The sequence below is a fragment of the Pteropus alecto genome, unplaced genomic scaffold, assembly GCF_000325575.1.
Source record: "Pteropus alecto unplaced genomic scaffold, ASM32557v1 scaffold224, whole genome shotgun sequence".
Classification (NCBI taxonomy): Eukaryota; Metazoa; Chordata; class Mammalia; order Chiroptera; family Pteropodidae; genus Pteropus; species Pteropus alecto.
In genome coordinates, this window is record NW_006436289.1 from 3,275,357 (window position 1) to 3,285,910 (window position 10,554).

Genomic DNA, 10,554 nt, shown 5'->3' on the forward strand with positions numbered 1-10,554 from the left:
CTGCAAGTTTAATTTTTAAGTCAGATTTCTGAAATGTCCAAGGCATAAAAGTAAACACATCATAATGGCTTCGTGTGGACTTTTACTTAGAGCAGTGGTTTCCCATGTTTTTGCTCCTTTCGAATTCTAAAAATACTTTGAAATCTCTCACATCAAAGTAGTTTTCTTGTGAGTTATCTGTTCATCAAGAAATTGTGTTGGACGTGGTTCCATAGTGTAACGGTTAGCACGTCTGCTTTACACGCAGAAGGTCCTACAGTGGAGCCCCAGTGGAGCCACGGTCCGTGGTCTACAGCCATGCCACCCTAAACGAGACCGATCCCGTCTGATCTCGGAAGCTAAGCAGGGTTGGGCCTTGTTAGTACTTGGATGGGAGACCACTTAGGAAGACCAAGTGCTGTAGGCATAAATAATAAAAAATAATAAAAAGAAAAAAGAAAACAAAACTGTAATGACAAAAAGCCATACTTGAAAATGTGTTTTATTCATCACAACCTTGATAATATTTGACAAACAATTGCACATCATGTATATGTGAGATAGAATATGAGTGGAGCCCAGGGACTGAGCTAGCTACATGCAAGGATTCACTCACCCAAAAATATCCTACCCTACACACATGCAGGTGCATAAACACGCACGCACACACACACACACACACACACACACACACACAGATGAGAAACTCACTGAGCCACTGTACAAGACCCAGAGCCTGGAGCCTTGGCTTGAGCTGCAGCTTGCAGATGCTATCAAATGATGGGTCTGTTCCACAAGGTGGTATTTGGAGATTCTCAAGCATCTGTTTGCAAACCCAGTCCGGCCTAGTCCCTCCTCAGGTCTCATGGGAAAGTGGCAGAGAGATGAGCTGTCTGCTTTGCTGGGAGGAAGCTGGGAGCAGCTACCTGGAGAGCAACCCAGACAAAAGGCTCCAAGAATAAGGGCAATGCCAGAGGGCGGGTCTCATGGCAGCTCCTGGGCAAAACCTGTGATTACACCTTTTGATTCTAACTGGGTAGATAGAGAGAGCAGCTTGTCTAGTGTAGTTATTCTTCCTGCAGCAGGCTTTCCCATGATGAGCGCAGCAATTAGAGCTGAGCGGGGCATAAATAGCTATCCAGATGCTTCATTGTCCTGGGAGCTGACATTAATAGGATAAGTTGAGGGAGGGTGGCCCTGGCCCCCAGGGCCCCAGCAGGGTACCTTTCTGCTGGCCGCTCTCCCTGGGGTGCAGCCATAAGGCTAGAAGCGTGGCTATTTATAGTCAGGCTCTGATATCTCAGATGATTACCTTTCAGATCTCAAGTGTGAGGTCTACTTTATGAAACTAGCATACTACAAACTAATTGCCAGTTTTGTAGTGCATCTATTTTTTCCTCATTTTATATTCTCTTGCCACCTCCCCCTTCCCCAAACTCCCAGCACCACTTCTACCCCATTTTTTGCAAAGATCAGAAGCAGCACAGTGCTACTGAGAAGTCAACAGCCCCACAGAACAACCACCATCTCCATTAAACCCTGGAAAAGGTGATTCTCTCAAGGGTGGCAAAATTTACCATGCTTAGCTTAATTCCAAAACTTTGCTGGCAATTTGCTAGCTTTTTTGCTCAAAAGCTGGAATAATTTCATAGCTTCTGCACCTTGGACAGCACATTGGAGGTCAGCTAGCCCAAACTTCTAACCTGGGTGTCTCCTGTTAGAACGCCTGTCTGTCCATCTGTTGCTTGACCACTTTTGAAAAGATGAGCTCACCCCCTTCCCATGCCACCTGCTCCAGATTTAAAATAATTCTAGTTTTTAGAAAGTTCTTGTTTTAAACTATAATATGTCTCTTTAACTATGCTCTTGATAAAAAGAGAAAAAACGTTTTATCCCTTTTCCACATGTTACCCTGTTACCTGCTCAAAGACAGCTCAGTTACCGTCAGGCTCAACTTGGCTCCAGCCTCTGCCAACCTTCTTCATCCCCAACTGGGGCCACTTGATCCTCACCTGTGGACTTAGTTCTGTTACAGGGTGCTAGGACTAATCTTGGCCTTGGGCAAGAGGGATTTAAGGAGCTCAAACTCGACTGTGTGGGATTAAAAATCAATTTTCTCTCAATGCTAATCTGGATAATGTGATTTTTGTTGTGTCTTTTTTCAGATTAAACTGGCTCTTACTTATTTTTGTGATGATAATAGCTATCACTTTTTTGAGTGTTTGTTATATGCCAGATACTATGCTAAGCGTGTTATAGTTTATTTAATTCTACCAACAGTTCCCTACAGTAGATATTATTACCCTCGGTTTACAGATGAGGAAACTGAAGCCAAGGAAGGTATAGTGACTTTCCCATGGTCACAGAGGTAATAAAAGAAAGAGCTGAGGAGACGACCCAGGCAAGCGTCACTCTGCAGCCCTATGGTTAGCCACTCTAATGCAATGCTATCTAGCTTGGCCTTTCTTTGTACCTTCAGTTTTGGTGCCTGTTGATGCCCTGTGTTCCTCTCAGCACCTGTAGGTAGCGGGCATACCCTTGTTGGCCCCCAATGCCTGGACTGAAGTCGTACTTGAATCCCAGCCCAGAGGTAGAGCCTGGCCATCTGCTTAGAGACTTCCCTGTCTGCTTCCCTGCCTGTCTACTTGCTTAGTTCCATCCACCTTACAAGCCTGGAACTTTTCTCACCACTCTCTCTCCCACCTGGTGTGATATCTGGTATTTACATATTTTTTCCTTTTCATAATCACAGTGATGAGGCTTTTAGAGAAGAGGTCTCCCCTACCCTTTATGTTTAACTCCTGGTGGTCCCGAAAAGTAATGCAAGGATTCTTAATTGCCCCGTGGGAGAGACGCTTGGGAATCATGAGAAAGCTTGTCTCATCTCACACTTAAAACAGTTCTGATTATACCTAATCCCACTTCCACCTCAGCAGCAAGGAAAGAGACTTATTATTGGGACCCTATTCCAAAGGCAAAGGAAGTAAAAGTGTATTCTAGAGAGAAAAATATCCCTTGAGAGTTTCTTACGGGAGATCACATGTTCAAATTCCTTCGGCATCTATGGATCTAATCAGTCAGGTCTGGAGACTAGTCTAAAGAGTGTGGAGTTTGCCAAGGTCTGTAGTTCTCTCCAGTTGAACGTCTCAGGCTTGGGAGTGATTTTTAACAAGGACGCAACAATATCAAACTCTTCGTGAGGGAAGGAAAAAGAGTCAAAAAGCAACCCATCCAGTAATTGCTTTGCTGACCTCAATCTGAATTGGCTCCTATTCTTCATCTTGATTTTACCGTGTAGACAAAAATGAAGATTTCTTTCTAAGATCAAACGTTTTAAGGGGCAAATAAAAAATGACAATCTAAATATGCTAACTAAAAACAAGAGAAATAACATCAAAAATCAAGCCAAAATAAAAAGACAAAAAACAGTATCTGGGTTCATCCTAAACATTATGATGAACAACCAGCCCAGAGTGAATGGCAAGTTAATTGTTCCTATTAATGTTGCCCTTGTCAGCCTCTTAGTAGGGAAGGGTTTGATCTTGTGTTCTTTTAAGACAAGGCTCCAGACCCTAGGATCTCACTGGAGCTGATAACATGGCTTCGTGAATGAAAATTATAAAGGGGCAAAACCATAGATCTTGGCAAATCCCAGAGCAAATCTCTTAACCTTGAGACCAGACTCTCTAGACCAGGTCATATGGGTATGGAGCATAGGCATGGGAATGATCAGAAATCTTCCCTGACATTTAATAAGTTTCTTTTGGTCATATATTGGGGTCACTGAGGGGTCCCTTTTAACAACCCAACTGAGGAATCTTAGAGATTGCAGACTGCAGTCAGGTGCATTGCATAAATAGCCTTTCGGATATCCCCGACATTGCCCTCTCATATAGTAGCTATAAAGACGGACTGAAATGTGCACCTTAAATAGGCCAGCTAAGTCACCATTATGGAATGTGCTCTTCACATCATCATGTTTTGGTTAGAAAACTTGGGTTGTCACTTTTTCTTAGTCCTCTGAAGTGTGTGGGCTTAGAAATACATTCTTCCATTTTCACCCCCTGCACAGTAAATCAAAACAAAATTGGAACAGGCCCAGACTAGAGTCAGACAATTACTGAGAGTGTTGCAAGGTAGCCAATTCAGCTGGCCCCTGCCTCTGGGCTTAGCTCAGCTTATCACTGAAGGGAGAACCCTGGATAGGCAGAGTGCTATAGAAGTGGTCATCCGATCTTCCCTTTGATACGTTGATCTACTGGAAAGAACCTCTGGGCCAGGACGCCCAGCTTCACCATGGCCTCTCTGTGAATACATCACCCTGGAGTAGGTGGTTCAGTGGCTGCCGAAGATTCCCGATCCTCTGGTTTTCTTTTCCTTTCTTTTTTTCATGACCCACTTTACTTTCCAGTATAAATGTTGAGTACATCAATCTCAACTCTAGATAAGAGCAAATTCATTTATTTAAACTTGATTGAAGATATAAAACAAGAAGAAAAACTCAAACCCAGGCCACCACATCATACTATATTTGGAGATACAGACAGACATATCAAGTTTAAAATTAGGAAGCAGATCCAGATTGAAAAGGCTGCCTAGCTCAGTGATTCCATCAGTAGCTGCAAATATGCTGCTCTCTTCGAAGAAAAACGTTCATACTAGACTCTGGGGAACACAGAACCAGGCTGGGCCAGTCAATTATGTCACTCTGCTCTCCTGGCCCATGGCTGGTTCAAAGGGTGGGCTTGTGACCTACACCATGCCAATCAATGATCTTCCTTAGGCTATTTCAAACTGAAGTTGGGAGGAAGATTTTTCCTTTTCTCTTGCATTGCGAAGATGGAATTCAGAGATGCCTGTAGCTATATTCCTTTCAAAAAGAAAAACTCTGTAATGAAGACCACAGATGGAAATTGAAAGAGCTATAAGATTGAAGAAGGGAGAGAGAGAGAGAGAGAGAGAGAGATAGAGAGAGTGGCAAAGAAAGACAGAGTCCTGATGGCATTATAGACCTTGAGTCTTGTTGTCCCTGAGGTCAATTCCACTCTTATTAGAATTGCCTTGATTATCAGGCTCATGAATTACTTTTTATTCCTGGGTCTTTCTCTTTTAACTGACTTCTAAATATTGGCATCTCCATGTTTTCATCTTCATCTACACTCACTCCTTTGGTTATCTAACATGGCTTTAAGTACCATTTATGCTGACAATGTCATCTATAACTCTAGCTCTGATTTCTACACCCATATGTCTGGCTGCCTATTTAACAATGTCTCTTGATGGTCTGGTGGTCATTTTGATTCAACACGTACAACACAGCACTCTCTCCTTCTCTGACCCCTCACTCAGTCTCTTTATCTTGTAATGGCACAACCAATCGCACTTTTCAGTTGTTCGGATCAGAAATCTAAGCATTCTCCTTGACTCCTCTCTGTCGTACCTCTGACATCCAATCCATCACCAAATTTGCTGATTCTATGTCTAAAATAAATTTCTTATCTGTCTACTTCTTTCCATCTCATCTTTTCCCACAACAGTCTCCTAACTGGTTTCCTTGCTTTTACTCTCAACCGCTACTCTCCATCCCCACACAGCACACAGAGCACGCTTTTGAGAACTTGAATGACACGATGCCACTTCTGTGCTTTTTTTCCCTTCCGCCGCTTCTACAATATTTCATAACATCCAAACTTCTTATCATGGTCCACAGGACTTTATGATTTGTCCCTGTCCATATTTCTAAGTCTTCTTTGCTTGAAACTGTCAAATGTGTTCTCTGCCTCAGGGCTCTTGCATTTGCTCATCTCTACCCAGAATGTTTACATGACCGGCTCTTTTTCACTATTTAAATGCCTCAAAAAAGCCTTCTCTATCTCCCAAATCTAAGTTGATTTCTCAGTAATATTCTATACACTATGTGATTTAACTATCTTACCCCTATCCGATTTTTAAAATTCATTCTTTGTATTTTATCTCTCTGTGCTAGAATATAAGCACCATAAAACTTGGGAATTTTTTTTTTTCACTACTATACCCTCAGCACCTAAACAGTTCCTGGCAAAGAGAAGTGCTCAATAAGTGTCTGCTGAATGTATAAATGAAAGATATTTAGTTGGTTTTCTTTCACTTTCAAGTGAAGGAGATTTCAAGAGATACAAAATATTTTCTCCATGATTCCACATAAAAATCAATGATAATAAGTTTGATAGTTATGGAACTCAAGTTACAAAGCTGTGCTGAATGTTATAACAACAGCAGAAACAGTGTTGCATACTGTTTATTGAGCATTTACTATATTCTAGACACAGGACTTTATATTAGTCTAATTTAATCCTCACAGAAACTCTGTAAGGTAGGTATCTTAATCTTCTTCTCACAGTGTTAGAAACTGAGATCCAGAGAGATTACATGACCTGTCCAAGATTACATAGCAAGTAAAATTGGTGAGTCTCAAACTTGAACTTGAGAGTTCTTATTCCAGTGTCAGTATTTACCCCATAGCATCACAGTACCTCTCTAAAGTAAATATAATAAAAGAATATGAAAGATAAATACGTAACGAAGTCAGCTTCTCACTTTTTATCAGGTATGAAGTTTTTAGACATTTTGCTAGGTGGAAACTTAACTGTCGAAAATTATAGAATAAAATATGAGACAAAAAGCACTTCGTGGGGAAACCAAGGAAAATTAGCTTAACAAATAATTTGAATAATCAAAGAATGTCAAAAGTCTAAAGTTCATTCTCTATTGCACATTTTAATGTAATGTAGCTTTAGAAGACATAAAATAATATCTACCCAAATATCTCATAGTGAAAATGAGATATTATGAAAGTTATTGTGAAAGTATTTTGAGTAAGAAAAATTATAGCATGTGCATGTGAGGTTTAACTATTTTTAGGTCAGCTAACATCTTATTCCAGGGAAAAATGTCTGCTCATCCAAGGAGCTTGCAACTTTCTGGGTAAAGATGCTACGCAGTGAGGGACTCTTGTTTTTCTTTAGAGGGAGAAGAAGAAGAAGTAAAAGAAGAAGGAGGAGGAGGCAAGAGAAGACGGGAGGGAGAGAAGAAGGAAGGAAGAAAGGGAAGAAAAAGAGAAGGGCAGGAGGGAAAAAAGGAAAGAGAGAGGAAGAATGAAGAAAAGGAGAGACAAAGGAAGGAAGGGAAAAAGGAAGGAGAAAAAGAGGAGCTCTGAACCTTGTCTGCCATGAGATGAGCCTTCTGGTCCAATCACTGAGGACCTCTCTGTCCTCTCAGTGTTCCAGATACTCCCTCGGGCACTAATGCCTACGCTCCAGCTCTGGGACTCTCTGGCTGGCCTCACATCTTCGTACGTCTGTTTACTTGGGTGTCGCCTCTCTGATCCTCTTTCTGTCTCAGAGGTCTGGGGAAATTATTGTAAACAGTGCACAGAAGCTACTGGCTAATTTCCTTCCCACCCAGGTAGACCCATCATTGGACTGCTGCTCCGTCCTGATTTGGAATCTCAGCAGGTTCTCCACAGCTCTCTCTCCCCTCGAGGTGTCTATTAGTTTATAATGGTCACACTACATCACCGTCTCATTTATCCATGACTTACCTCCTCAGGACCACTCTATTCTCTGATATATTTGATGAAACTCTTATTTTCCTTAACTCTTCTCCAAGCTATAACTCAGCCAGGATTTTTGCCAACCTTATCTTCTCTCAGCAGTCTTAACTGATGCAGCCAATTTTTTGCCCTATTCCCTCTCATCTTCTCCATCTCTAGGACAGATGTTTCCTTCTCTTCTTATTAATTATCACAAATACCCAAATAAAACCTAAATATAGACGAACTTATTTTCTCTTTTCAATCAATAGGAATTAAAGTACTGCTATCCATTCCTTTCTGTGACTAAGAAAATCCCTGGGTAGAAAAATAAAAATAAAAACACTGAAATTACCCATTTATTTAATTACAAGGCATTTGCTTTCATAAGCCACATTTTCACTGCTGCGAAGATTCTGATTTGGCAACAAAAGGCAAAAGCTATTTCTAGTGAGAGCGGCAAGGAGTCAACGTTAGCAATGCGACAGTGTGAAGGATGCATGTGGAGCGGCTTTAATGGCTTTCTACCTTTGAGGGAGGGGCAACCAGGAGGTGGGGAACACAGGCATGGGAAGGCACAGATATAGAGAGATGGATAAAGTAAAGGCAGGAAGATCAAGGGATGGAACAAAATGTTGGAAATGGATAGAGTAACACAAAGAAACTCATATACAGAGACAGGGACGGAATGGAGAGCCAAGAAAGAGACGTAGGAAGTAATAGATAGAAAGTAATGAAAGGTAGAAAAAGTAAGAGACCTAGAGAGAGACAGAGATGAAGTTTACAAGGCAAGGTCATTAAAAGTTGGTCAGATTTCCCTGGGACAATGGCTGCAATTCAGGTCATTGTCACCTGACGGTGATGACAATTTTAAGGTTTCTATGTCGCCATTTATCATTACAAGTCTCACAGATAAATGCACAAGATTCAAATACTGCTTGATATTTTTGTACTGAAATAAATTTTTAACTAAGACAGGAATGTGTATTAGACCAGTGTTCTCTTTTAGAGATAAATGAGTAATATAAACAGAAGCAAAACTTAAAGAAATTGAACAATCTAAGCACAATTGAGGTCCGCTAGCCAATTTAACTTCAGTTTTCCTATGGTATCTGCACAGTCAGACCCAAAATTGACTTTTTCAGACAGTGAAGAGCAGATCTAGGACTTGGCCCAAAAGCTCTTACTTTAAGCTGTCTAGTTTCGACACTAGATGCTCAAAGGGCTGCAAGCCTCAGAACTTCTCATGAAACTTTGTTGTTTTAGTATGAAAATCTTTAATCATAGTATTATAACCTAAGCATATTAGTACCAAAGTTCATGGATTCTATCTATTATAGTTGCAGGAATAAAATGTCTTCTCTGTCTTACAGATCACTTGAAAGGTTCCTGGGCTGCATTTAGCTCCGGAATGGCAAATAGATTTTATCTCAAGAGCAAACTATGGTTAACAGGTGGTAGCCACCAAGGAAGCTTTGCTGAGAAGGGATGTGTTGAGAATGAGTGCACGCTCAGAGGGAAGGGATGCTGAGCCTGACCAGCTCTGTTCGCCACAAATACGGAAGGCGGGAATGATGGCAGGATGCTTGCTGTAAGCTAACTGAGGACCTTATAGCCTGGCAGGAGCTACCTTACTAAACTGTGTTTAAGTGTCCACAGTGTGAGACTGTTTTCTTCTGTAGGCCCAAAAGGAAGAAGATAGTAGAATGTAGAACTAGCCAAAAGGAACAAGGCAAGCCACTTCCTAGTTTCAACTGAACTCTTATTTCAACTTTCTAATTGCATGCCAGTTTGTCTCTAGTAGCAGTTATAGAAGGGAAAGAAAAAGGGACAAGTTTCATTCATTTCCATTCACATTAATATAGTGACTACTGTATGCCAAACACTTGGGATGCATTGATTAATGTGACATTATCCAGTTCTCATGGAATTCACAGCCTAGTTGGGGTAGGCAGGGAGATCAATCAAATCGAGAATTATTTTAATACACTATGAGTCATGCAATAGTGAATGCCAGTCTCCTACATAAAACCTTTCTGTGACCCATTGCTTCCTGCCTAAGGGGCAGATTTCTTAGTATGGCACACAGATCTCTGTTAACACAAATTCTGTTTACCTCCCTAACTTTCTCTGCCCTGAACTCTGTGCTTCACCTGCACTGGACCATTTTCAATTTCTCAAGTCATATTTTAATCATCTCCAGACTCTCACCATCTAGAAAACTCTTATCTCCTTTCCCATCTCATGCCTTGCCTGCTCCGCTCACTAACTCTTAGACTGCCTTGCTCCAGCAAATCTCTGACCTCATCTGTCTGACCCTCTGTGTTCACAGATCACACTATACTTTGCTCGTCGGAGCACTTACCACATTGTGTCACGATTGCCTTGTGACCTGTTTCTGCCTGCAGGCTTCTTGCTCTATGAGGGCAGGGACCAGGAATACCTGTTCATCATTACATTCCCAGCAAGTAGCACAATGCCTGGCACAAATCAGGCTCTTATGGGATATTTGTCAGGTTAGCAAGTAAACAGAAGTTGTATACAAGCGGATGGTTCACTGTGTCTTCGGTTTATCATTGTTGAATATTAGACAGAGAAAGTGGTCACAAGAGATTTATTTGCATCTCAGAGGAAAGAATTGATCACTTTTTCATCTCAGTAGCTTGTAAATTTTTCTAAGAATATCACTCTAGGTAATCCCCTGATACTTATTTTCAGCTTTTAAGCTATAAGATGTTACTAATATATGTAAAATTTTACCCCCTCCCATGGACATTTGGGTTCTGGAAGGTAAAAAGACTTTAAGAATGGAATAAATAAAGAGCAACAACTATTAATATATGCAAAGAGCTTTAGGATTTTCAAAAAGCTTCCCAAGTATTTTTATTTGCTTCCTACAGTAAATAGAGGCCCAGAAAGCTTAATGACCTGCCACCAACACAAAAACGGAAAGAACAGAGCTAGGAGTCAAAGATGGGTGGATCTTTTAAGTCCAAATCCTATGC

The 10,554-nt window shown here is 41.1% G+C and overlaps 1 pseudogene; it reads left to right on the top strand.

The window, feature by feature from the left end:
• Window positions 1-287: 287 nt before the first annotated feature.
• LOC112480454 lies at window positions 288-406 on the top strand (annotated as a pseudogene).
• The last annotated feature ends 10,148 nt before the right edge of the window (window positions 407-10,554 follow it).